The 26,722-nt window shown below is 42.2% G+C and overlaps 1 long non-coding RNA gene across 6 annotated transcripts in view; it reads left to right on the forward strand.

The window, feature by feature from the left end:
* Positions 1-125: 125 nt before the first annotated feature.
* Positions 126-26,722, forward strand: part of LOC147584180 (uncharacterized) — a 40,588-nt gene continuing 13,991 nt past the window's right edge. For 2 of the 6 annotated variants that reach the window (XR_015253260.1, XR_015253303.1), the window contains exons 1-5: positions 126-317; positions 2,088-2,190; positions 21,535-21,765; positions 22,053-22,184; positions 23,163-23,316. This is a non-coding gene — a long non-coding RNA (uncharacterized LOC147584180). Of the gene's footprint in view, positions 318-2,087; positions 2,191-8,161; positions 8,267-21,534; positions 21,766-22,052; positions 22,185-23,162; positions 23,317-26,722 lie in introns of all 6 variants that reach the window. The other 4 variants (XR_015253282.1, XR_015253287.1, XR_015253271.1 and 1 more) reach the window with 3 other exon arrangements.

Raw genomic sequence — 26,722 nt, forward strand, 5'->3', positions numbered from 1 at the left:
GAGCGCCCACGTGACGCCAGCCCCTCCTCTCTCCGCCGGCTGCTGGGGATGGTAGTTCTCCGGATGGCGATGCCCCGGTCTCTGGCTGCAGCTTTCCAGTCGGACTACGAAGCCCAGGTTGCATCGCAGTCCCTCCTCTGAGGCCCCTCCGCTTCCGGAGGTCGCCTCAGCGTGGTCCCAGAGAGAAGGGGCGGGGCCTTAATCACGCCAGCGAGGAGGCGACCAATGGTGGCTGAGTTGGGCGGGCTGCGGAAGTCTGGGGCTCAGGCTTCACCCCGCGGCTGGAAAAGAAGGGGAAGGGTACTATGTCTGTGCAGGTACTGTCATGGCTGTTGTGTAAGTCGCAGCCTTCCCCTGGAGGTAGAAAACCTGGTCATTGGGCGGTGGAAAGCACTAAACACAGGGCTGTAGAGCCGCTCTTTAGGCAGACCGTTGAATGCATTTGTAAATTAAAGTCATTCACAACGGGACCCTCTGGCTTAAGAGACACTTCAAATGTTACGGGGTTGGAATACTAATAATAGCAATAAAAATAATAATTAATATTTATGGAATGCGTACCATGTCCTAGGCACTCTGCTAAGCACTTTTTGTGGAATTATTTAGTTCGATTGAGCAACCTTGTAAACTGCCTACAATTATTTTATTGTCTACCATTTTGAAGATGGGGTGGGACCTGAGGAGTTAAATAAATTGGGAAACACGTGCTCTTTGCCACAGTTCCGTGGTCCCTTCAGGGGCCCTGCAGTCCAGCTTCCTCTTTCCAAAGGGGGAAATTTCCAGAGAAGAAAATTAGATTTTCCAGTTCTCACAGCAAAGCCAGAGACCCCTTTCTCAATGCCCCCTATTTTCTGAGTCTTCTAGCTGGAACAGGAAGGGATGGCATTCAGCATCTTTTCCTGGCCTCCCCTCCACCTCTGTCCGCCAGTAAGCTGACCAGGAATTCAGTGACTTTGGCAACAGATGGTCTGAGAGTTGCCAATGGATGATTGAGCTTTATTGCCCCTCTCTTATGGAGGATGAGACAAGGATTGTAAATATGGACAGGAAGGGACACAAACTGCCAGGAGCAAGTACTGAGAGCTTACTTTTAAAATTTTAATTTAGGGGTGCCTGGGTGGCTCAGTTGGTTGAGCATCCCACTCTTGATTTCGGCTCAGGTCATGTTCCCTGGGTCCTGGAATCAGGCCCTCGTGTTGCTTTGCTATGGAGCCTGCTTATGATTCTCTCTCTCTCTCTCTCTCTCTCTCTCTCTGTCTCTCTCTGTCTCTCCCCGCCCCCCCCCCACTCGTGCCTTTTCTCTCTCTCAAATAAGAATAAATTAATTAATTAAATTAAATTAAATTAAATTTAAATGTAATCCTCACAACCACCCTTTGAAATATAATGATTAAGAACTGCAGACTTGAATGTACATCTTGGTCCCATACCTTGGCAATAAATTTGGGCAAATTACTTCATCTGTCTGAGTCTCATTGGAAATAATGATGTCTATGTTCCTTGGGGTTGGATTAGATGAGGGTTAGATGAAAGAAGGGATATAAAGTAGTTAACTCGCTGCCTGTCATATGGGTAGTGATCTGTAAGCGATGACTACATCTATGATTGCTGTTGTTATCCTTATTGTAAAGATGAAGAAAGATTATCTACACTGTTTGCCTAAAGTAATTATTTGGGATTGGACCTCAAGTTTAATTGGTACTTTGTGGTTCCTTATTTTCTGTTATTGTGACCCCAGTTTTCACATTTGTCGTTTAGAAATATAATTTTATTTATATTTTTTATAGAAACATTTTTCTGAGCTCCCCAATATCTGACCTGATCTCTGAACCATGAGTGGTAGACTTAACCTTTTTTTCCTCTTTTTTTCCCCTCTTGTCATTCCATCCCATATGGAGCTGTAGATACTCTTAAATGGTCCTGATTGCCCACAATTTTATTGGGTGAGAATCATGATTTCTGATCAGACATGGCTTCAAAGAGTGTTCAGTATCTAATATGATTCACCCGCTGGTTTTGTAAAAATGTACATACCCTGTTCTCTACCAGCATATATCTTTCAGTTATTTCCTGCTTTTTTTTGACAGCATCAGCTTGGGAGTCAGAAGGGAAGTGATATGTGTGTCTTGTGATAGGCTGGCCAAGGACCAAGAGGAAGGAGAGCTAAAATGAGAAGCCATAAGAATTTGGGTGAGTTTTGGACACAAGCTTTTGCTAGTTTCTGTGGCCACAGAGACGAGTGTACATGTGGATGACTTAGTTCAATTTAGCTAAGTTAGGCTTACACTGGTGATGCTGTGTCCCAGAAAACTACTGAACTTTGAACAGTGAGAATTCTAGTCTCAGCTCAGCCATGGAATTTCTTCTTCTTTTTAAAAAAAATTTTTTTTAACATTTATTCATTTTTTGAGAGAGAAAGAGACACAGCATTAGTGGGGGAGGGGCAGAGAGAGAGGGAGACATAGAATCTGATTTCTTAACGATTATTCATTTTTTGAGAGAGAAAGAGACAAAGCATGAGTGGGGGAGGGGCAGAGAGAGAGGGAGACATAGAATCTGATGCAAGCTCCAGGCTCTGAACTAACAGCACAGAGCCCAACGTGTGGCTCGAACTCACGGACTGTGAGATCATGACCTGAGCCGAAGTCAGACGCTCAACCAACTGAGCCACCCAAGCACCCCGATCAGCCACTGAATTTCAGTGTGGTCCTGGGAAAGTCCTGTTTCCTCTCTAGGTTTCAGAGTACCCATCTTTAAAATGAAACAATTGAGGTTTCTTCTGTCTCTGATTTTTGAGGTTCACTAAAATATATCTCTTTTTCAGGAACATTATGAGATGCGTTCAACTGCATTTTCCTTTAAGTTTTTTTCCAGTGGTATTGAAACTGACAGGTTATCCTGCTTCGGTTTTTGGCCAGAAACTTTCTTCTGCATCCCCTATTGACTATCAGCCCCATCCCTCCCTCCAGTACTGTTTGCTTAACTGCATTTTCTCTCTTCTCTATCATGTCCTAAAAACCCCTCCCAGCAGGGTGAGTGTGAGAGTTGGGGAGAGTATCTAAAGGGGCCAAGAGACTGTGTTCCTGTTTCAATATTTGTAGCTTGTCACACACAATAAATTCACCCTATCTTGCGGAGGAATAGAGGAGAATGGACACATCCTCATTTTGCTTTTGCTGAGTGTGTGTCAATGGAGATAGGTGGTAGATCGTACCTAATGATGCTGATGAGGTCTCCTGGCATAAAGTAAACACACACACATACACCTTGGCTTCAAAGCCCAGACCAAGCTTGTAACAGTGGATTCTATCTCTAATTAGATGGTCAAGAACATGCTCCAGTCAGACCTTGGCTCCACAAATTCAAACCAGCATCTCACTGTGGGAGGGCGTCATTACTATAAGCATCACCAGCATCACCATCATGATAGTGGAAACACAATTTTATCCAGCAAATGTTAACTGAGATTTAACTATGTTCTAGGCACTGGAATACATGCTAGGAGAAGAGAGAAGTGAAAAAGAGAGAAATAATAATCAAGTTAACAAATCAGTGAACAAGAATAGGCTGTGGTGAGTGATGTGAAGGAAATAATCAGGTGGATGTGTGAGGGCAGAGAAGGAGGGCTCTATTTTAGTTTGGATGGTCAGGGAAGGCTTCTCCAAGGAGGTAGTGTATGAACTGGAATCCTTGCAGATTTCTGGGGAAGACAGAGGTGTGACTGGCACTGGAGGTAGGTTTGGCTTGAGGAACAGAGCAGAGTATGGGCAGTAAAGAGTAAAGTGGAGTAAAGTGATTGGAGGTACAGTTGGAGAGGTGAGCATGCTGGACCTTGAGGACCCCTGGAAATTTTCAAGTGGGAGATTGACATGATCTGTGATTTTAGAAAGCCACTCTGGCTACAATGTAGAGAATGGATGGATTGGAGAAGTTCCGTGACTTGGAAATGGAAAGGCTCCTCCCTCGCCCTCCTGGCCCACATGCAAGCAGTCAACATGTCTAAGGGGCTCCGGGGACACTCTGGGAAGTGTGTGAGAACTTGAATCAGTGTAGTGACAGCAGAGAGGGAGAGAAGTTCTGGGATGAGAACTTCATTTAACAACTGCTTACTGAGCTCCTACAGTGTGCCAGTTAACATTCTAGGTTTTGGGGGTATGGTTAAGAACAGGACAAAGTCCTGCCCTCCTGGAGTCTACATTTCAAAGGGGACCTAGATAGTAAACAAGTAGACTCTTGTCTCATTGGTTAACCATAATATTTTAGAAAGTATAAATGCTATGAAGATAAAGTGGGACAGAGATCAGGAGTGATAGGGCTGTTTGAGATAGAGAGCTAGCGAAGTGGATTAGGGGAAGGAAAGGGAGGTAAGAGGACAGGTTTTAGGGTGTGGTAGTGTCACTTGCCAAGGAGCATGGGGAATAAGTAAGTGGGAAGTCAAGGGTTCTGCCTTGGCCTTGTTGGTCCTCCAGGACCTTCCTCTCCTGAAATTGGGGATGCAGTCCATGTTTTGTCATAGTGGTCAGCATGTTTGAACACTTGGTGGTTTGTATCATAGAGGCTCCCAGCTGGGGTGTCACATACCTCTGCCCTGCCCGGGGATGAGTTCCCTTGGACATTCCTTGTGGGGACAGGGAAGATCCTCTGGAGCTCCACTCGGACCACTGAGCCCTGCTTCCTGGCACTTTAACCTAACAAGTCCAGATATGATCTCATCCTCCTCCTCCCCCTCTTCTCCTGCCTTCTCACTTTCCTAAAGGCCCTGTCTCAGCTGGTGGTGCCAGCATCCACCCACTTGCCAACACAGAAATCTGGGAGTCATCGTGGACTCTTCTCGCCCCTTCCCAGCCCACATCTGACCAGTCACTAAGTCCTCTCGCTGCTGTCTTCATGTCTGTTACTTCTATCCAACCTCACCACTCTCATCTGAGCACCAGCCTCCACATCTCCCATGTCTACTCTTAAAGGCTCTTCCTGCCTCTTGACTGGCTTTTTTCCATCTACCTTCCTTACTGATGGCAGAGTGAGTTTTCTCAAAAGCGAACTGGACTGTATCATTTCCAGGGCTTAGAACCATGGCTCTCCCCCAGTGTTGTCTCCCGGATGAAATCCAGCCCCTTAGCCTGAGATATAAGACACATTATGATTGGCTGGTGTAAACTTCTTTAGCTGCTTCCCTTGTATTTGTGCACCCTCATTATATATGCTTTGATAAGATAAAAGCTGCTTCTAGCAAACGGAGTACATTGTACTGCCTGATGCTGTCACTCCTTTTGCATGTGGAAGACTCTCTTCTTGAGTTCCCATTCAGCACCTATTCATACTTTAAAACCCATCCCAGAAATCCCCACCTCCTCTGGAAAGACTTCTTTTCCTTCATGCTACTTCTGGTCCCAGCACAAGCTTCTCCTTGCCATTCTTTGCATAGTAATATAATGATGCCTTTACTTACCAAATGAACCCTTTCAAGGCTAGGACCGTGACTTATTCTTTTTGGTATCCCCAAGCTTAGCATGGGGGCTAACCCAGAATAGTGGGTCACAAATAAATAAATTGGATGAATTTGGGTCCAAGACCTTCAAATGCAACCTGGAAACTCTCAGCCTTCTAGAAACTTCTAAGAACCAATAAGTATTGGCAACGAAGGCAGTTTAGCAGGAGTGAATCATTGTCCTTTATGGGGTTAATACTGAAGAGAGTATGACCTGGGAGCCATCCTGTACTTCCTAACATTGTGTTTGATCAAGGGTACCTCTAATTACAGCTGGGACTCTTCCTGGGCCTAGGACACCTGTAAGACTGTATTTATCAAGGCTTTGACCAGGTTAGAGTAGAGTTTAATGGTAAAAGCTAGGCATCACAATTAGGCAGAATTAGGTTTTGATCTTTGGTTGGTTGTGCAACTTTGGAGTGGTAATTTTACTTCTTTATGTCTTGGTCTCCTCATCTATAAAATGAGGATAAAAAAGGCTCCCATGCCTTTGTAAAGATGAAATGACTTCCTGCATCTGAAGTGCTTAACATAGTACCTATCATATGGGAACAAAAGTGTGGCCTTACTGGGAACTATTAGAGAAACAAAGCATTCATGCTGATATTTGAGCCTCAGTGTAAATGTCCCTTCTTCTCTTACTAGCGCACTCAAGCTGACTGCATTAAGGTGTCTGAGTACTTTGTTCATAGCATTCATCATGAGACTATTTATGTCACATTTAGTCTGATGTCCTCATTCAGCTTAGAAAGCTCCTAGAAGGCAAGGACTCTGGTCTTTAATCCTCAACTCTTAACACAGTTACTGGCCCATAGAAAGCTCTCACTGACTATTTGAATGAATGTAAAAGCCTTCCCTACTGGCATGCTATGTTGGCATGGGGTATTTGTGTGTGTGTGTGTGTGTGTGTGTGTGTGTGTGTGTGTGTGTAGGAGGTGTTATTTGGTGAGATTAGCATGGTAGAAAGCCCATGGAGAATGGAGACAGAGGAGAATGGAGAATGGGGGCAGACTCTGGTTAGCAAGCTCTGTACCAATGAAACAAGACACTAAGAGCACATAAGGACAGGCCCTTCATCATAGGATTTTTAAGGCTGTCACTGCCTTAGGCTATGAGGCCAGTGTGTATGATAAGAATAGTTTGCATAGTTGTACTTTGGAAATCAGGGCTCTGACAGAGTTTAACCAACTACCCGTCAAGAATAGCTAGCTTGTAGGAACTTAGAACCTTATGAACATTCCAAAACTGGGAATAATCCACAAAAAATTATTTTTTTACTTACTTTGAAAAACAGGATTAAGAAAACCCCACCCACCTTTTCACTATTCTCTGTATCTACAAGACAAATTATCAGACCCTTCCTGTGCACAAGCCCACAGATGGGAGGATAAAGGAGTCAGGAACAAACCGTGTGCTTCACACGAAGTCACTGCATGAGGGATAAGGAAGAGTGAAGAGCGTAATGTGGTGGCCAGACTAGATGCCATTCAAACTGTGGCCCGCGGGGCAATGCTGACCCCTGCCTGGGATTAGCTCCCAGGGGGTAGGGAGCTTGTAGCAAAATGTACATCAATTGCCTCACTGACTGACACACTGTTTTTAGTTCAGTTGATAACTCTTTTCCTAGCAAGATATACTCCATGAAGGTGGCATTTCACTGTTTTACATGTTGGCCCAGTTTGTCACTATCTTAGGCTTGGACCAGTAACAAGTAGTTCACAGGCCTAGAGCATGGACTTTGAAGTCGGTCAGACTTGGCTGTACTACTTAAGCAAGTCCTCTAAATTATCTGAGCTTTAGATTCCAAGTCTGGAAAATGGAGATTTATTCTTGACCAACAACATTTAAGCACATACTAGATTCTAGGAACTATTTTACAAGCTGAGGCTATTGCAATGACCTTGGCTGATAGGATTCCTGCTTTCAAGGGGCCTGCAGATAAAGAAGTGAGATAATTCCGGTTTACAATACATGCTATGAGAAAGTCAACTAACTCTTTAATGTGTAAAAGATTCGTTGATTAGGGAATGGTTGACTTCCATTTAAGTTTGAGAAGGAGCCAGTCAAGCAAAGAACTCAAGGATGAGTGTTCCAGGCAGAGAGAAGAGCATGTGCAAAGGCTCTGAGGCACATTGGTGAAACAAGATGACTAGTGTCTGGGAGTGGAGTAAAGGAGGTGAGGTGAGAGAGAATCCAGTTCATGCAGGTCTAGTAGAACACAGAGAAGGGTTTGGATTCCAGTCTTAAAGCAATGCAAAACCATTGGAGGGTTTTAAACCGGATTATAAAGTTTCTTGGAAACCATGTTAAAGAGTTTGGACTTAATCCAAAGCACCACAGAGACCCATCAAAGATTTAAAAGCAGGGGAGTGTCAGGATTAGAACTAGGTTTTAGAAAGTTTACTCAGGCCTGGTAAAGATAAGGTGGTGGCTTAGGTGGGGCTCAGGCAAAGATTCCAGCAGTGGGAATGAATAAATAAGTGTTAAGATTGATTGAATTAACATCATTAATTAGACCACAAGTTTCCTTACGTCATGAGCCTTACCAACTCTTGCTTTGGATGTTTTATAGCATAAACAGATCTTTGTCAAAGTCAATTTTTAATTAATATCCAATTCGTTGAATTGACTAGCTAACAGAAAAGCAGCTTAACTTCTCCATTTACTCTACAGAAGCTGAGTCCTTAAGCACAAGGCTGATCTTGTCCATGCTGTGGATGTCTGTCCTTTTATCTTGTTCACTTCTCATCTGTTTACATTGATGCTTAAGGCTAGAAGGTGAGTTGGTTTTCAGTAGCAACTGAACTGGAGCCATTTTCATCTGGAACCACATAAATGCTTAAGCCCTGTTTGGAATGTCTGCTTCCACAGTCATCCAGCCACAGAGCCCATGGCACAAGGCAGGCTGGTAGGTACTTGGCCAGCCTGCTTAATAGAATTGTCAATGCTCCCACGTGAGAAAAGACCTATTCATTACCAGAGGCTTTGCTAGCCAACACTGGCTCAACCAATATCAAGTAACAATGATGAGAAATGTTTATGGAATAACTACTATGTACCAGGTACTGGGCTAAGGATTTACATTTATCCTCTGATTTTAAACCTCACAACAATCTTATACAACAGATGTTCTCAATTAACTCCATTTGATTTAGTTAATTAATTTTTAAATGTGTGGGGTTTTTATTATTTATTTATTTATTTATTTATTTATTTTTACTTTCATTTTTTAAAATTTATATCCAAGTTAGTTAGCATACAGTGCAATAATGATTTCAGGAGTAGAATCCAGTGATTCCTCCCATACATGTAACATCCAGTGCTCATCCCAACAAGTGTCCCCCTAATGCCCTTGCCAATTTAGCTCATCCCTCCACCCACACCTCCTCCAGTAACCCTCACTTCTCTATATTTAAGATTCTTTTATGGTTTGTCCCCCTCCCTGTTTTTATATTATTTTTGCTTCTCTTCCCATCTGTTCGTCTGTTTTGTATCTTAAATTCCACATGTGAGTGAAGTCATATGGTATTTGTCTTTCTCTGACTAATTTTGCTTAACATAATACACTCTGGTTCCATCCACATTGTTACAAATGGCAAGATTTCATTCTTTTTCATCACCAAGTAGTATTCCGTTGTCTGTGTGTGTGTGTGTGTGTGTGTGTGTGTGTGTGTGTGTATACACCACATCTTCTTTATCCATTCATCCATCAATGGACATTTGGGCTCTTTCCATACTTTGGCTATTGTTGATAGCACTGCTTTACCATTGGGGTGCATGTGTCCCTTTAAAATAGCACACCTGTATCTTTTGGATAAATATATAATAGTGCAATTGCTGGGTCATATGGTAGTTCTATTTTTAATTTTTTGAGGAACCTCCATACTGTTTTCCAGAGTGGTTGCACCGGTTTGCATTCCACCAACAATGCAAAAGAGATCCTCTTTCTCCGCATCCTCGCCAGCATCTGTCATTGTCTGAGCTGTTAGTTTGAGCTATTCTGACAGGTGTGAGGTGGTATCTCATTGTGGCTTTGATTTGTATGTACCTGATGATGGGTCATGTTGAGCATTTTTTCATGTGTCTGTTAGCCATCAGGATGTGTTCTTTGGAAAATGTCTTTTCATGTCTTTTGCCCATTTCTTCACTGGATTGTTTGTTTTTTGGGTGTTAAGTTTGATAAGTTCTTTGTAGATTTTGGATACTAGCCCTTTATCTGATATGTCATTTGCAAATATTGTCTCCCATTCCTTTGGTTGCCTTTTAGTTTTGCTGATTGTTTCCTTCACCATGCAGAAGATTTTTATCTTGATGAGGTCTCAATAGTTCATTTTTGCTTTTGTTTCCCTTGCCTCTGGAGACGTGTTGAGTAAGAAGTTTCTGCCTGAGTAAGAGGTTTTTGCCTGCTTACTCCTCTAGGGTTTTGATGGTTTCCTGTCTTATGTTTAGGTCTTTCATTCATTTTGAGTTTATTTTTGTGTATGGTGTAAGAAAGTGGTCCAGGTTCATTCTTCTGCATGTTGCTGTACAGTTTTCCCAACACCGTTCACTGAAGAGATTGTCTTTATTCCATTGGATATTCTTTCCTTCTTTGTCAAAGATTAGTAGGCCATACGTTTGTGAGTCCATTTCTGGGTTCTCTATTCTGCTCCATTGATCTAAGTGTCTGTTTTTATGCCAGTACCATACTGTCTTGATGATTATAGCTTTGTGATACAGCTTGAAGTCCAGGATTGTGATACCTCCTGCTTTGGTTTTCTTTTTCTGGATTGCTTTGGCTATTCAGGGTCTTTACTGGTTCCATACAAATTTTAAGATTGTTTGTTCTAGCTCTGTGAAGAATGCTGGTGTAATTTTGATAGGGATTGCATTGAATATGTAGATTGTTTTGGGTAGTATTGACACTTTAACAGTATTTATTCTTCCAATCCATGAGCATGGAATATTTTTCTGTTTTTTTGTGTGTCTTCTTCAGTTTCTTTCATAAACTTTCTATAGTTTTCAGTGTATAGGTTTTTCACCTCTTTGATTAGGTTTATTCCGAGGTATTTTATGGGTTTTGGTGCAATTATAAATGGGATCGATTCCTTGATTTCCCTTTCTGCTGCTTCATTTTTGGTGTATAGAGATGCAACCAATATCTGTGAATTGATTTTGTATTCTGCGACTTTGCTGAATTCATGAATAAGTACTAAGAGGTTTTTTGGTGGAATCTTTTGGGTTTTCCATATACAGTATCATGTCATCTGTGACGAGTGAAAGTTTGACCTCCTCCTTGCCAATTTGGATGACTTTTATCCATTTGTGTTGTCTGATTGCTGAGGCCAGGACTACCAATACGCTGTTGAATAGTGGCGAGAGTGGACATCCCTGTCGTGTTCCTTACATATGTTCCTGAAACTGAGAGCTTTCCCCATTGAGAATGATATCAGTGGTGGGTCTTTGGTATATGGCTTTTATGATCTTGAGGTATGATCCTTCTATCCCTACTTTCTTGAGGATTTTTATCAAGAAAGGATGGTGTATTTTGTCAAGTGCTTTCTCTGCATCTATTGAGAAGATCATGTGGTTCTTGTCCTTTCTTTTATTAATGTAATATATTGCATTGATTGATTTGTGGATATTGAACCAGCCTTGCATCCCAGGTATAAATCCCACTTGATCATGGTGAATAATTCTTTTCAATTTTTTTTAACATTTATTTATTTTTGAGAGACAGAGAAAATGAGTGAGTGGCGGAGAGACAGAAGAGAAGGAGACACAGAATCTGAAGCAGGCTCCAAGCTCTGGGCTGTCAGCATAGAGCCCAATGCAGGGCTCAAACTCACAAACTGCAAGATCGTGACGTAAGCCAAAGTCAGACGCTTAACCGACTGAGCTACCCCAGTGCCCCTGTTATTTCTTTTAATGCATCGTTGGATCCCATTGGCTAGTATCTTGTTGACAATTCTTGTATCCATCTTCATGAGGGAAATTGGTCTATAGTTCTATTTTTTTTAGTGGGGACTTTGTGTGGTTTTGGGATCAAGGTAATTCTCATAGAATGGGTTTGGAAATTTTCTTCTATTTCTATTTTTTGGAACAGCTTTAACAGAATTGGAGTTAACTCTTCTTTGAATGTTTGGTAGAATTCCCCTGGAAAGTCATCTGACCCTGAACTCTTGTTTTTTGGGAGGTTTTTGATTACTAATTCAATGTCTTTACTGTTATGGGTCTGTTCAAATTTTCTATATCTTCCTGTTTCAGTTTTGGTAGTTTATATGTTTCTATGAATTTGTCCATTTTTTCCAAATTGCCCAATTTATTAGCATATAATTGCTCATAATATTCTCTTAGTGTTTTTATTTCTGCAATGTTGTTTGTGACCTCTCCTCGTTCATTTATTATTTTATTTATGTGGGTCTTTTCCTTTTTCTTTTTGATCAAACCAGCTAGGGGTTTATCAATTTTGTTAATTCTTTCAAAGAACCAGCTCCTATCATTGATTTGTTTTTTTGTTTTTTTGTTTTTTTTTACTTTGATAGCATTGATTTCCACTCCAATCTTTATTATTTCCTGTCTTCTGCTGGTTTGGGGTTTTATTTGCTGTTCTTTTGCCAGCTCTTTAAGGTGTAAGGTAAGGTTGTGTATCTGAGACCTTTCTTCCTTTTTCAGGAAGGTTGTATTGACACATTAAATGTGTGGGTTTTTTTAAAAAAGATTTTAGTTTTTTCATTTGAGAGAGAAAGAGTGTGAGTGGGGGAGGGACAGAGAGAGAGAAAGTGAGAGAAAGAATCCCAAGCAGGCTCCTTACTGTCAACCCACAGTGTGACATGGGGCTTTAACTCACAAACCATGAGATCATGACCCGAGCCAAAACCAAGAGTTAGATGCTTAACTAATTGAGCCGCCCAGGTGTCCCTAAAAGATTTTATTTTTAAATAATCTCTATACCTAACATGGGGCTCGAACTTAAACCTTGACATCAAGAGTTGCATGTTCCATCAACTAAGCCAGCCAGGTGTCCCTTAACTCCATTAAAAAAAATTTTTTTTAATGTTTATATATTTTGAGAGAAAGAACACACCCACATAAAGTGGGGGAGGGGCAGAGATAAGGGGAGAGAGAGAGAATCCCAAGCAGGCTCCTTCTGTCAGCACAGAGCCTGACCTGGGGCTGAGTCTCATAGTGCATGAGCCTGTGGCACAGTTCATCATGACCTGACCCAAAATCAAGAGTTGGATGCTTAACTGACTGAGCCATCCAGGTACCCTCCACTTTACTCCATTTTAAAGAGAAAGAAACTGGCAATCAGAGAGGCTAAGTAACTTATCAAATGTCATACAACTAATAGGATGCTGACCAGGATTTGTACCTAGTTCTCTTTGATCCCAAAGCCTTGTGTCATTTTAATAGTAATATTTTAATAGTAACTTTTAATTCATTTTATATGTTAGTGATTCTTTATTATTATTAAGGTTTTATATATATATTAAGGTTATTGTTTTAATTCAAGCAATTTAAGATTACATAAAGTAACTACAGCAAATATTTGTCCTGGTTATCTATTGCTGTGTAAAAAATCACTCCAAAGCTTAGTGACTTTAAAGAAACAGCAATAATTTAACTATCTCTCATGGTTCTGAGGTCTACCTGGGTTTAGCTAATACTATCTCACTCACTGTCTTCTGTGCGGTTACAGTTGGTTATTGGCTGGGGCCGGAATCTTCTTAAGGCTTTCTTACTCCCGTGTGGCTATAGACTGGGACCTTAGTGGGGCTGTCTGCTGGAACACAATCCCTTGGCCTCTCCCTGTGGCCTGGACTCCTTACAGCATGATGGGTGGGATCCAAAAGCAAGAATTTCAAGAAAGAGGAAATAGAAGCTGCTCATTTCTTAAGGACTGGGTAAGAAACTGGCACAGTACCACTTCTCCTGTTTTCTGTTGATCAAGCAGTCGTTGAGAGAAAGAGACCATTCTTCCATAGTAGGAATGTCAAAAAGTTGCAAGGTCAGATTTTCAAACTATCACAGTCTGCCTCTGATCACAAATTATGTTCCTTCACTCAAAAGTGTGTTGGCCCATCCCAAGACTCTCCCAAACAGTTAATGGCATCATGGACAGGCATGAAGTCCAGATGAGGTACCTTGAGTGTTGATCCTTAGTTATAGCTTTTCAAGAATGATTTGAGTATCTGCGAACTAAAAAAGACAGGTTATTCATCTTCCACACCCAATGTACAATATTGGAATCGGCATCGGAAAACTGTAGCAAGCATTATAGTTTCCTTGGTTAGGACCAATTCTCTGTAGTGATCTCTGCAGCTCTTCCTCCCATGCTCTTGGTTCTACCTTCTGAATTTAACCTTCCTTTTCCATGGAACATAAACTGTGTTTGCCTGGAGTAGTTTCTGAACCTGCTTCCTGCCCGTAGAAGTTCTGGAATCCAAAGCCCTTTTTTTCCACCTTACACTATCTCCTCCTTTTTAGTTCAACCTCATTCTAAAAAAATGTTGAGTTTTTAAATGATTCTTCCTGGAGTTCCTTCCATTGGGGAAAAAGCCATGACCACAAATCCCTTTGGCTTACATAAGTCCTTTCTATTTTGGGGGCCTTTTTAGGAAATCCTGTTGTTTAATTAAGACAGCGAGGCACAGTCTAAAGTTTTTTAGAAGGATTTTGTCTGTTTGAATTGGTCTATGAAGTACCTTCTGAAACCTTTCTGAGTGCCTAACAAAAGATGCTGTACCCACCCTTTGCTGAAAGTCATTTCAATTTGAGAAAAGTTTGCCCTCTGGAGAGGTTGGGCATGAGAAGTTGTTATATTTTCAAACTCAGAAAACCCTGGCACTTTTTACGTACCATCTAAATTTTGCTCAAACCAAAAAAGTTTCTTCTTTTAGATGCTCTCTCTCCTTTGCACTGTACTATAATCAGGTTGGCCAGATGATCATATTCATTATGGAACAATTCCTTCTTTTCCACATTACAGCAGATGACAGTGTCACCAAACCTTCCACCAGCTACAAGTGTCCCCTTTCCTCCAGCTTTCAGTAGCATTTTCCTCACTTTCCTTTAAGTCATCATCAAGACCCTTTAGACTTTCACTAACATGCTCTCCAAGGCCCTTCTAGTTCTGCCTGCTGGTCAAACACAAGGGTAATTATGATATTGTGATGTTTAGTAAGAAATATATATTTGGTCTTCAGACTTTGGAACTGGGAGCAGAATTATAATTTGAGACACTTTTAAGTTTTTGTTGTAGCAGCAACCCACTTTCTATACCAAAATCTGTTTCTGGTACCTGCTGGATAATAAACGTCCCAAAACATAGTTGCTGAAAACAACAATCATTTTTACAGCTCATGGTCATCAGGCTTGAAGGTGCTAATTTAGCCATTCTTGCTCAGAGTGTGTCGTGAAGTTGCAATTTTCTGGCTGTGGCCAGGGCCATCTTGAAGGTTAGCCCAGGCTATGCCGATCTCATCCCTCCTCAGGGAATGTATAATAACTGGGATATGGATAGACTAAGCTACTTAACTAAGGAGAGCCAAGCTGAAAGGCCATGGGGACTTTCAGAGTCAAAATGTTGCTGAGGCTGGTACATAGGACCATCTGCAAGATGGCTACACAGTGCAAGTCTTCTGTTGGAAAAGAAAACCAAGATGTAGACATTATAGAGAACATGAGGCACTCTGATTCCTGGTGGCTTTCCAAGCCTTTAGTCCTGGCGATGCTTTGTTTCCATAATACCTTTGCATTTTTCCATAAACTTCCATTTTTACTTGTGCTGGCCTAGGGAGATTTCTGACTCTGACATGCAACATATTGACTTGACAGGAACCCTAGAGGGATATCATGAGGATCTTCATTATTCTAAGGAGTGGTGGGAAGAAACAATCATGTACTTTAGGTCCACTGACTCAGATACTTATTAATTCAAAGAAGTCTTTATTATATTTCCATTAAGTATAAATTCTGCTAGGCACTAGGTATGAGGAAGTAAACAAGGTTGCCAAGGTCCCCGTCCTCATGGAGCTCACAGTTTAGTGAGAACCACCCAGAGTCAGGTTCAAATTCCTCCTGTGAAGTTGCTAACTGTGCCAGTTACTAACTGGGTGAAGTCCCCATTCTATTTTTTTCATCTGGGAAATGGGCATCACTTTATGGACTTGGTGTAGAGACTAAATGACATATGTGTATGTGCAGGTATATGTGTATATCATTTGGTACATGGAAGTCCCTTAAATATTTGAGTTTATTTTTCCTTGTCCTGTTTTCTTAAATCAGAGTTGACATTTTGGGCTGGATGAGACTTTGTTGTGGAAGGCTTCCCTGTGCACGGTAGGATGTTTAGCAATATCCCTGGCCTCTACCCACAAGATGATGGTAGCACTCCCTCTGACCCCAAGTGTGATAACCAAAAATGTTTCCACATATTGCGAGAAGGGCCAGGGGGATACAGATTAGGTGGGCAAGTTTGCTGCCAGTTGCAAACCATTTCTTCAGATAAAAGGCAGACATTTATGCCTAAAGCTACGTCCACCTCTGAATTTGATTTCCCAATCCACCAGACTCCTCTTCCCTGTTTTGTTTTTGTTTTTGCTTCAAAAGTAAATGTCACCAGGAGGAAAGTAGATAACAATGCCAATTTTGTAGTGCTGGCTGGCATTGAAGAAAGGAAAATCTACATAGCCCCCTCCCTCCTTCCTTCTCTGAGGCCAAGCCCAGTTTTGCTGTTTAATTACCTCCAGGGATTTCAGCATTAACCATGTCTGTTGATCTACCTTGGCAGGAAAAATAACAGGCTTGGCCAGATCTGATAGCATAGAGAAATTGGAGCCTTTCCCTAGCACTGTTCACACGGGCCCCATCTAGGGGTTGAGGGTCATAGCTTTGGTGGCTTAGAGCTGGAACACACTTGTCACTGCCTGAGGGAGAGGGAAAGGGTTCTGTTTCCAGGGGTTAACACAGAATTTCACAGTAGGGGGCCATGTCTGATTTGCATAGAAGCTAAATTTGCATGGCAAGAATATTTTTTATCTATAGACTGTGTTATAGAACTATAGTATCTTAGTTTTCTAAAAGGCCCTTATTTACCCTTTACCTAAGTTTGGGAAAAAGTCAGTTCATTTTAAATATTATGGTGCTGATAATAATGATTTTGTTTGGAGTGAGGGCTTGCTTTTGGTACGGTACTGTTAGAGCCTATGGGTAGGACTGGTGTGGCTCTCTGACCCTCTGTCTTGCCACTTTTTGTCTTGTTCATTTACTGGCCTTCTGCTGTTCCTGAATACCAGGCTCCTTTAGGGCCTTTGCACTTGATGTTCCCTTTTCCTAGAACATGCCCTGTCTTTTTTGGCTCGGTCTGCCATAGCAAAATGCCATAACAGACTGGGTGGCTTAAACAACACAAACTTATTTCTCATGGTTCTGGAGGCTAGGAAGTCCAAAGTGAAGGTGCTGACAAGGTAAGTTCATTCCTGAGGCCTCCTCTCTTGGCTTATACATGGCCTTCATCTCCTTGTGTGCTCACATGGTCTTTCCTAGATGCACGTGCAGAGACTGATGGGAAGAGTAGGCTGTCCGATGTCTCCTCTGTAAGGACACTAATCCTGTTGGATCAGAGCCCCATCCTTATGACTTCATTTAACCTTAGCGGCCCCATCTCCAAATACAGCCACACTGAGGGGTAGGGCTTTACCATTGAATTTGGCGGGGTGGGGGGCAGGGGAAAACAAATGTTCAGTCCATAACACTCCCTGTTAGGTCTAAATTGGTTTAGTTCTTGGCTATCTACAACACATGTTCCCCCCACCCCACCCTTTTTTTTCTGTCACTCATTATTCTTCTCTGCTTTGTTTTTCTTCCTGCCCTTAACACTGCCTAAAATTATTATATGTTAAACAAGTTGTGTTTGTTTATTTTCTGTCCCTACTTTTTGGATTAGTTAAGGATTAAATGATCTAGCTTAAATAAAGTATTCATTTAACAAATGTTTATTGAGTGCCTACAGCATGCAAAGCACTGGACGAGGTTCTAAGGTTGAGTGGTGAAGAAAAGTTCACACACTCCCTGCCCTCATATTGCTTATAGTCTTGTAGGAGCATTCATTGAATACTTACCACATTAGGGTTTGGGTTAGGGGTTAGGGGTTAGGGTTAGGGCTAGGGTATGGTGCTGAGAATTTAACTTATATTATTTCATTTGATCTTTGTAAAACTCATATGGCATAGGTCCTATTGTTGCATTAATTTTATGATGGGGACCAGTAAGGTGGTGTTTCAGGGCCATTCACCTAGTTGGAGCAAAGTCTTGACAGTCTGATGCCATAGATCTTGTCTTGACCACCATGCTAAACTGCATATGGAAGGCACAGTACAGGACGGAGCACATTTGAGTGGATGAATAAATATGCTTGTATGTCTGCAACCTCATTGTCAAAAAGCATTCGATACTGATTTTTGTCATAAACCATCAGAATAACTCATAGGTACACTGTACTATAAACAAGTTTGAATATAAAAATGACATGCACAAAATTGATATTCTGCGGCATTATCAAGAATATTATAAAAATCACTGCTGTAGGGTTCCTTTCCTTTAGTGTGTGTGATAAAAAACAAAATAGGGCTTTGGAGGCAAACAGGCCTAGATTCAAATCCTTGCTTTGTCATTTACTGCCCTTGGAATCTTGGGCAGTTTCTGAGACTCAGTTTTTTCAGCTGCAAAATGGTGATGATAATACCCAGTTCATAAAATTTTACAATATCCCCGCAAATAGAGGATACTTAATTAATGGTAGGTAGCTTTTATTATATTATTTTCACAGTGTATTTATTTTATTTTATTTTTTAAACGTTTATTCATTTTTTAAGAGACAGAGAGAGACAGTGTGCGAGAGAGGGGGAGACGCAGATCCTAAGCAGGCTCCAGGCTCTGAGCTGTCAGCACAGAGCCCAACATGGTGCTGGAACTCAAACCATGAGATCATGACCTGAGCGGAAGTCGGATGCTTAACCGACTGAGCCACCCAGGCGCCCCTCACAGTACATTTAAACTATAATTTGATAGGGGCGCCTGGGTGGCGCAGTCGGTTGAGCGTCCGACTTTAGCCAGGTCACGATCTCACGGTCCGTGAGTTCGAGCCCCGCGTCAGGCTCTGGGCTGATGGCTCGGAGCCTGGAGCCTGTTTCCGGTTCTGTGTCTCCCTCTCTCTCTGCCCCTCCCCCATTCATGCTCGGTCTCTGTCTGTCCCATAAATAAATAAAAACGTTGAAAAAAAAAAAAAAGTTTAAACTATAATTTGATATTTAAAAAATTACCAACCTGTACAGAATCATGTATGTTATGTAAAGTGAGGCCTACCTGGAAGAGTGACTTGTGTAACCTGATCACTTGGAAGGAGCTATTTCTCCATCAGTTCCCCTGAGTGCCTCAAGATAATCCCACTAGTCCTGGGTTGTCTTTCCCCTGGAAGGAGTGTCTTTGGGATTGGTAGTCTTCTCAGGTTCTGGGAGGCCAAAGGAATCCAGGTGCCTTAGTATACCATGTGTCTTTCTCTCTGCCTCTGGATTCAACAGGAAGGAGTCTGGGTCTGTGTTAGTGGGTTGGATAAAGAAGAAATGAAAAGAGGGGAAAAAGGAAAAAAATTGAACATGAGTCCAAGTCACAGTTCCCATTGGAGCCCCAGAAACCATCTTTCTCCCTTGGGCAGGACAGAAAGAATTAGAATCTTGCCATCACGGGGCTTGTCATACCACATGGTGTCATGCTTTTGGCTGTGGGTGTTTGGAAGGCATCTGTGGGTTGTGCCTGCTGAATATTCATTCTCATGTCTTATAAAAGTAACTTGACTTTTTTTTTTCCTTTGGGAAACTAACCTTCTCCCACTCTTATCCCTGTTCTAGGTCCAGGTAAGCCTCTAGGTAAGCCTAGCAATTAGCATGTTCCATTCCTCTGGCCACAGTGATTGGTTCAAGGTTGGCAGTACAATCCAAAGCTGGACCAATGAGGCTCAACCTTAGTGCTTTTATTGGCCTTCTTTCCCCTCAGGGATGCTAAGCTCTGGGGATATAAGCCTGCTTCTTCTGCTTCAACCCTCTAGAGAGAGCTTACCGCAGAGTGGAGTACACAAGGCAAGAGACTCCATGCTCATATATCATTCCAGTTCCTCCATCTTGTCAGGCTTCCATTTTCAGTTACTTGAGCCAATAAATGCAGTTCTTCCAGTTTCTCTGTTTTTTAAATCAGGTTGATTTTGCTTTTTGACACTTGGAATCAAGAGAGTCTGCCTTTATGGAACTGGAGTGAGTGGACAAGGCAGCCAAGATGTGAGGGGGGTTGGGAAACCATATCCTATAGAAGTCATTGGGAGACCAGCAGTGTTCACCCCTGTGTGAGGGGCTGTTGCTGGTTGGGGCTGTTGCTTGTCTTTTCTAGTTTGTGCTCTCAGGAGTAGAGCTAGACCAAAGAGAAGTAGTTACAAAGGAATAGATGGTAAGTATATTCTTTCCAATGGTGATTACTGGAGAAAATAGGTGGAAATTTCCAGTGTGGGAGTGAGCATCCCATCACTAGAGCTGTCTGATTCCAGGAGGCCATACTGACCCTCCTGGGAAGGCTAGCTGGCTAGTGGAGGGGAGACATATTTAGACTTACTTTGAGCCCCCTTTCTATTTTGGGACTTTCTGATTAGATGCAAATTGTTTGTAAATATCATTAAGCCTGCAATATGTATAAATAAGCCAATATTTCACTAACAAGATGTGCTTTTGTAAGGACTGTGTCTTGCTCACCTCTCTAGCTCCAGTACTAGCATAGGGCAGACAGAGGATAAGTAATCTGGTGATGAAAAGCAGATGTCTGCAGTCTAATCCTGAGTCTGTCACTTGTTTGATGAGTGATCTTGGGCAAGTGACCCCATGCCAGTGAGGTTGTATCCTGTCTCTAACATGGGGATCGTATTACCTGCTGCCTAGAGTTGACCTGCGGATTGGCCACAAGGCATGGTAAGCACTTGTCTGATAGCTGTTATTATTAGGTGCTCAACCCCTGCCTGTGGAGTAAATGAACAAAGGTGCTGGGGGAACCCCAGAGATAACCCTGTCTACTGGTTTTAGAGAGGAACTCAGGGTGAGTTTGGGAGGAAGAGAAAGTGTGACAGTTGAGGAGAACTCAGTTCTGCTCTTGCTGACAGGACACAATGCCTATTTCTCACTGCTCCCATGTTTTTTGGCGGAATTCTATTTTCTTCTTTTCTGGATAAATTGCCATGTATCTTATGTTAGATTTTCTAATAGCTGGGTGGGAGAAGGATAGGGATCCTGTTCAAGTGATTTATGGGGGGCAGTGCTCTCAGGAGATGGGGAGTGAGCAGGACTGGTTACATAATTTTTTAGGTCCAGATACTAACATATATTTAGTATGAGCCTAGGTGGCTCAGTCAGTTGAGCATCTGACTCTTGATTTTGACTCAAGTCATGTTCCCAGGGTCATGGGATTAAGCCCCACGTCAAGCTCCGTGCTGAGCATGTATCCTGCTTAAGATTCTGTCTTTCTCTCCCTCTGCCCCTCTCCACTGCTTGTGCATACTCTTTCAAATTAAAAAAAAAAAGAGAGATAATAACATATAAAACCTTTTTCTTCTTTCTACCATTTTTATTCAACTTGCCATGGTATTTTTATTTGCTATTTAATGTGGTTCTAGGGGCGCCTGGGTGGCGCAGTCGGTTAAGCGTCCGACTTCAGCCAGGTCACGATCTTGCGGTCCGTGAGTTCGAGCCCCGCGTCGGGCTCTGGGCTGATGGCTCAGAGCCTGGAGCCTGTTTCCGATTCTGTGTCTCCCTCTCTCTCTGCCCCTCCCCCGTTCATGCTCTGTCTCTCTCTGTCCCAAAAATAAATAAACGTTGAAAAAAAAAAATTTAATGTGGTTCTAAGTAAAGGAAAATGAAAAATTTTAACTATTAGCATGAATTTACCATTTATCTTCATTTTGTGCAATGCCAATTTGAAAGGCAAATATCACCAAAATTACGTTAATTTGTATTTCTGTGGTTCATCCCCAGAAGGTGCCTCGTCAGAAGACACAAACACAAGCCAGACCCAGGAAGATTGGAAGGGAGGGTGTGCAAGGCAGAAAGATACACCAGCACCTGCCATGATGCATCTTGGCTGAGAAATTTGAGCCAGGAACCTCCCCTTCCCACAGGCTACCCACTCCAACCCACAGTGGAAGGAGACCCTAAGCTTATTTCAACCTCCATTCTGGGACATACAGTTACCTGCATGAGGGATAGGTGAGAGGCTTGTTCTTGCCACAATGCTTGCCAAATGTGCCATGGCATTGCCAGCCAGAAGAAGGGACAGCTACCATTTTGCCCAACCCCACCTTTCCTAATGTCTGCACTCAGGCCCCTGCCAAGGGCAGAGGGCTTTTACCATCACTGGACAGGGCAGGGAGGGAGAGGTGGGGGAGAATGAAGGGTGTTAGGAAGTAGAGGAGACAGAGAGGTGCTGGGAAGTGGCACTACCTGTGAACCAAGACTCCAAGTCTCTGTTTATCTTTACTGTCTTAATTTAATAGGACTTCCCCTACAAAGCAGATTCAAAGATAAAATTATTAAGAAGTTCAAGATGGCAAGTGCAGAGCATTAAACTCCAAGCAAGAGGCCCTTCTGAGCATTGGACCCTGTGTGATTGCCTTGATCTTATACTTGTGAGTATCTCTGATCTCATTCTGTGCTTCTTCCATTCTTGATCTCTTCTGATTATGTATACCCTAGTTAACTATCTTAATTTGCTCCCAACATTACTATATTCGATGAACCAGCTATCTAGATGCCTGCAGGTCCAGGAGCCCTGGCCACTATTCCACCCTTGTTGCCTTTTATGGTAATTGTACCCATCTTGTTTCATATGGTTGAGTGCTTCCATTTGTCTTTGCTATTCTGGAATTTCACTTTTTTATTTTTCCTGGGGAACACAGTTCTGTTACAGCATCTCCTATAAAGGACAGCCACGATGGAGCTTCTTGGGATACTGTTGCCAACCTCACTAATACTTTCTGATCTCATTGGTAAAGGGGGAGTCCTCCAGGCCTTCCCAAGGAGCATGGTTGGCTGGTGGGTTTTCCTGTCTTATATGGTAGGCCCATTCTAGCATGCCTACTTCTCTGAGCTCATCAGACCTCCCCTCCAGTTTGCAATGGCAGCTGTGGCACCTCTGCATTGTTCAGTTTGGCTCGTTGCTTTTCCTAGTCTTTCAAGAGCCTCCCACCAGCATATTAGAACCAACCCCTCGGGCCATCCTGTGGCACTGGAGAGAGGACCCCTTCACATCAACAAACTACCTTATCGAGCTTATATCTTACCTGCTTTGATCTGTCACCCTTGGAGTCCTCCACAGACATCCTCCCTCAGTTTGGTTTATGCACATTGGCCAGATCTGATATATAATCCCTTTCTTTCCTCAGTAGGCCTAGCATTTTCTGAGTTGGTCCATGCTAAGGTTTTACCCCCATGATCAGTCTGGTGGCCAGGAGTGGAGGTGGGACAAATCTATAAGAGGGAAGATATTGTTTTATAAAGCACCTGGCTCATTTTTAAGCAAGGTAGAGTGTTTATCTTCCAGTAAGGGAACAGGGACACTTCAGCAGGTCCACAGGATTCAGGACTCTCTTGGTTTATCTCTACAGATAGCCTCTCCCAAGGATCAGTGTCCCCTCTTTCCCTGTCAGGGTCTTGTCTTTGGTGTAAAGGGATGCACTTGGCATTCTTTGAAGTTCTGCCATTCTTAGAGTGCAGTCCTATGCCTGCTCTTCAGCTCTGGTAGCCCGCAAGCTGTGGGAGGTAAGTATCTCTTTAAATTATTGCCAAATAGGCCCTCTGGAATTGTTTATCAATGAATCTGTCATCTTCTTTCTTCAACACATTGAAGAACTTAGCAAGAACCACCCAATCCCATGGTCTGTTTGGTTAGCATTTGCCCCAGACCTTTCAGATGCCAGAGGGATTGTACTATCTGGTGTTCCCTTCAACTTCACCACTGCCTCTTCTTTGTAGGTGAAAGTCTTAGCAATGGCATTGCTGTGGCATGCATTTTGTTTCTTAGGACTCTTTCTGGTACCCACTGTTTTGGACTGGTTTCCTTACAAGCAGAACCTGAGATGGGGTTTATTGTTTAAATAATTTTTTGATCTCAAAAATAAATAAACATTAAAAAAAATTAAAAAAAAAAAGGGGGTGCCTGGGTGGCTCAGTCGGTTAAGCGTCCAACTTCGGCTCAGGTCATGATCTCACAGTTCGTGGGTTCGAGCCCCACATCGGGCTCTGTGCTGATAGCTCAGAGCCTGGAGCCTGCTTCGGATTCTGTGTCTCCCTCTCTCTGCCCCTCCCTAGCTCATACTCTGTCGTCTCTCCCTCTCTCAAAAATAAATAAACATTAAAAAAAATAATAATAATTTTAAAAAAATAATAATTTTTTGAGGGAGCAAAAAAGGAAAAGGGGAATGAGGAAGCAAGACAAGCTGACAAAAAGCTAAGTAAGAATATGGTCTCAATAGGAGTCCTATTGTAGCCTGATGTCCCCAGGGCATTCTGGAGCCCTCACAGGATCATAGAGTTGACCCCACCCTGGCAACCTGCCTGTTACATCCTCCCCTGTCAGTCCTTGGCCTCTTCTTTGATCAAGGAGCACAGTCTGTTGTTCTTTTCAGAAAACTGTCTCAGGGGAATCAGATCCTCAGCCTCAGGAGAGAGAAGATCGAAGTTTGGCCTTTGGCCCAATTTCTTTGGAAAACAGTTTCAGGCTTGAAGATATTTTAATTCATTGTAATGCTTGATATTGTCTCTACTGGGATGGCTTTTGGCACAGGGACAATGAAGAGACCTAGCAAAGTGTGACTGTGGAGCCAGGTTTGCTTTCTGGTATCTCATAGTTGGATAATTATGGACACAACAGGAATCCTGTTACAAAGGACTTTGTCTTTGTCTCCCCTTGGTTCCTGGGATGTTCACTCCATGTTCGCTAATTACAAACTGAGTTACAGAATCAATATGAAGAACTTGGGGTATAAGAATTGATTTCCTTTTTTTCAACCAGATGTTATGAGTGGGCAAGAGAGGGAAGGATGACAGGGAAGGAGGAGGGTGTGGTGGTTCAGAGCCTGCTCCCAGGAGTCACATGGACCTGGGTTGGAGTCCCAGCAATGACTCTTCATAGCAGCATGGCCTCAAGCATGTGGCTTCAGTTCTCTGAGCCTCACTTTTCCTCTTCAAGGATGATACCTGTTTTTACTTCATGGTGCCGACATAAGGCTTAAATGAGATCCTGCATGAAATAGATTGAGCACTGGGCATCTAGTGACTGCCTAGTAAATATCAACTATTATTGATGGTGGAGTGTTTTCTGAACTTTTTTGGGCAGTGCACATTCTAGAAGTGGCATGATAGTGTGGAAGATGCCAGATCTTTGAAATCTGAGAGAATTCGCTCCCATTTCTAAATCTGCCACTTCCTAGCTCTGTGACTGTGGGCAATTTGCTTTCCCTCTCTGATCTGCCAAGAAGGAGTAAAATACCTGCACTGCAGAATTTTGGTGGAAAAAGCATACAGCCCAGGTTATGGTTCAATCAGAACTTACTCAGTTCTCTTTCTTCTTTTCATTTTACAACAAAGAATGTTTAGCCCATGCGTTTATTTTCTCACATGTGGCTTGCGGCCAAAGTTGGCAGTTAGATTTTTAACATTTCTCAAGGATAAGGGGGTAAGGCACAGAATGGGTGAAAGCATTAATTAAACGCTGGCTTTGGAAGGCAAAATGCTACAGCATTCCAAAAGGAAACTAAGTATTAATTGGAACAGAAATATTCAGGATCAAATAAGCAAAGACAACAAGCTCTGAGATGCTATTTTAACCACAGGAGATGGAACCAAGCTTTAGGAGTGTCTGCTTGTCTTAACCCTTAATTAGGATGATGATGGAAGGGAGGAGACTGATGGCAGTTGGTATTCATTGGGTCCTTACTCTTTTCTAGGTGTGGTGCTAAGCACTTGACATGCCATATTTCTTTTAATCTTTCTAATAACTCTGTGAGGGAGATATCATTATCCCCATTTTACAGATAAGGAAACTTCCAAGGTCATTGGGTAGTAAGAAGCACACTAGTATTAGAATCAAAGCCTGAGTGTGGAGCCCCAGGTGGTAAAGCCTCACCCCAGTGTATCACATGGACTTCCTCCCACGGACCAGCACTTTGAGGAAATATTCTGTTCCCGTACCATTTTTATAAAAAGGGGTTTTCCTAGCAGCTAAAATGCTCTTTTAAGGGCAATAAGTTTGAAACAATCTTTCATATTGCTTATAAGGTTTGTTTTTAATGATTGGAGAAATGCTTACTTCCGATGGTTAATAAACTAAGCATGAAATAATATTTACAATAGTAAAATCTGAATGTCAAGAAGAAAAAAAAGGGGCTCAGAAAAAAAATGTTTAATAGTGTTATCTCTGGTTATTTGGAAGGATCACCTCTTCCCCCTACCTCAAGTTTTTATTTAAATTCCATTTAGTTAACATATAGTGTATGGATTACTTCTTTACATTATTTTTACTTTAATTTTACTTCTTTTTCTTCTTCCAAGGTTTCTGCAATCTTTATTTATTATGTTGATAATCAGAGGGGGAACAAGGATAAACATTGGGAAAAATTATGTTATATGTTGTTAGTGATCAGAGATCTACAATTGTGTAGAAAATAAACACTTGTAGAACCAAACTATGCAGATTGGGGGGGAAGGGGCAGAATCCATCAGAAACTTTTCTTGTCTGTTAACATAGGCTAAATTCATTTGGAACAACAAATTTGCCCCACCAAGAGTGACTGACATAGCTTCAGATCCAATGTATCAGTCTAATGGGTGCAGCATGAGCGCAGTGTGACCACCAGCTGTGAATATCCAGGGCTGGGACACCAAGATGGGACACTGATGAGTGGGGACGGTCTGTGAGAACACGTTTTTACATGGATGAGGTGCCTGGGAGAAGGGCAGACTTCACACTACCAGCTAGTTTTCTGTATGGCCCCAGGAAGTCTCGCATTAGAGATCTTTAAAACAAAACAAAACAAAGCGAAACAAAAAACAAAACTCTGTTAGCCTTCACTTAAAATTTTGAGTTCTAAATACTATCATTAAAAAACAAGATACATCATTTAAACATTTCCAATGTACCAAACACTGTCCTAAATACTAGGATATA

This window comes from Puma concolor, chromosome A1, assembly GCF_028749965.1.
Source record: "Puma concolor isolate L17-30 chromosome A1, mPumCon1.1.hap2, whole genome shotgun sequence".
Taxonomy (NCBI): domain Eukaryota; kingdom Metazoa; phylum Chordata; class Mammalia; order Carnivora; family Felidae; genus Puma; species Puma concolor.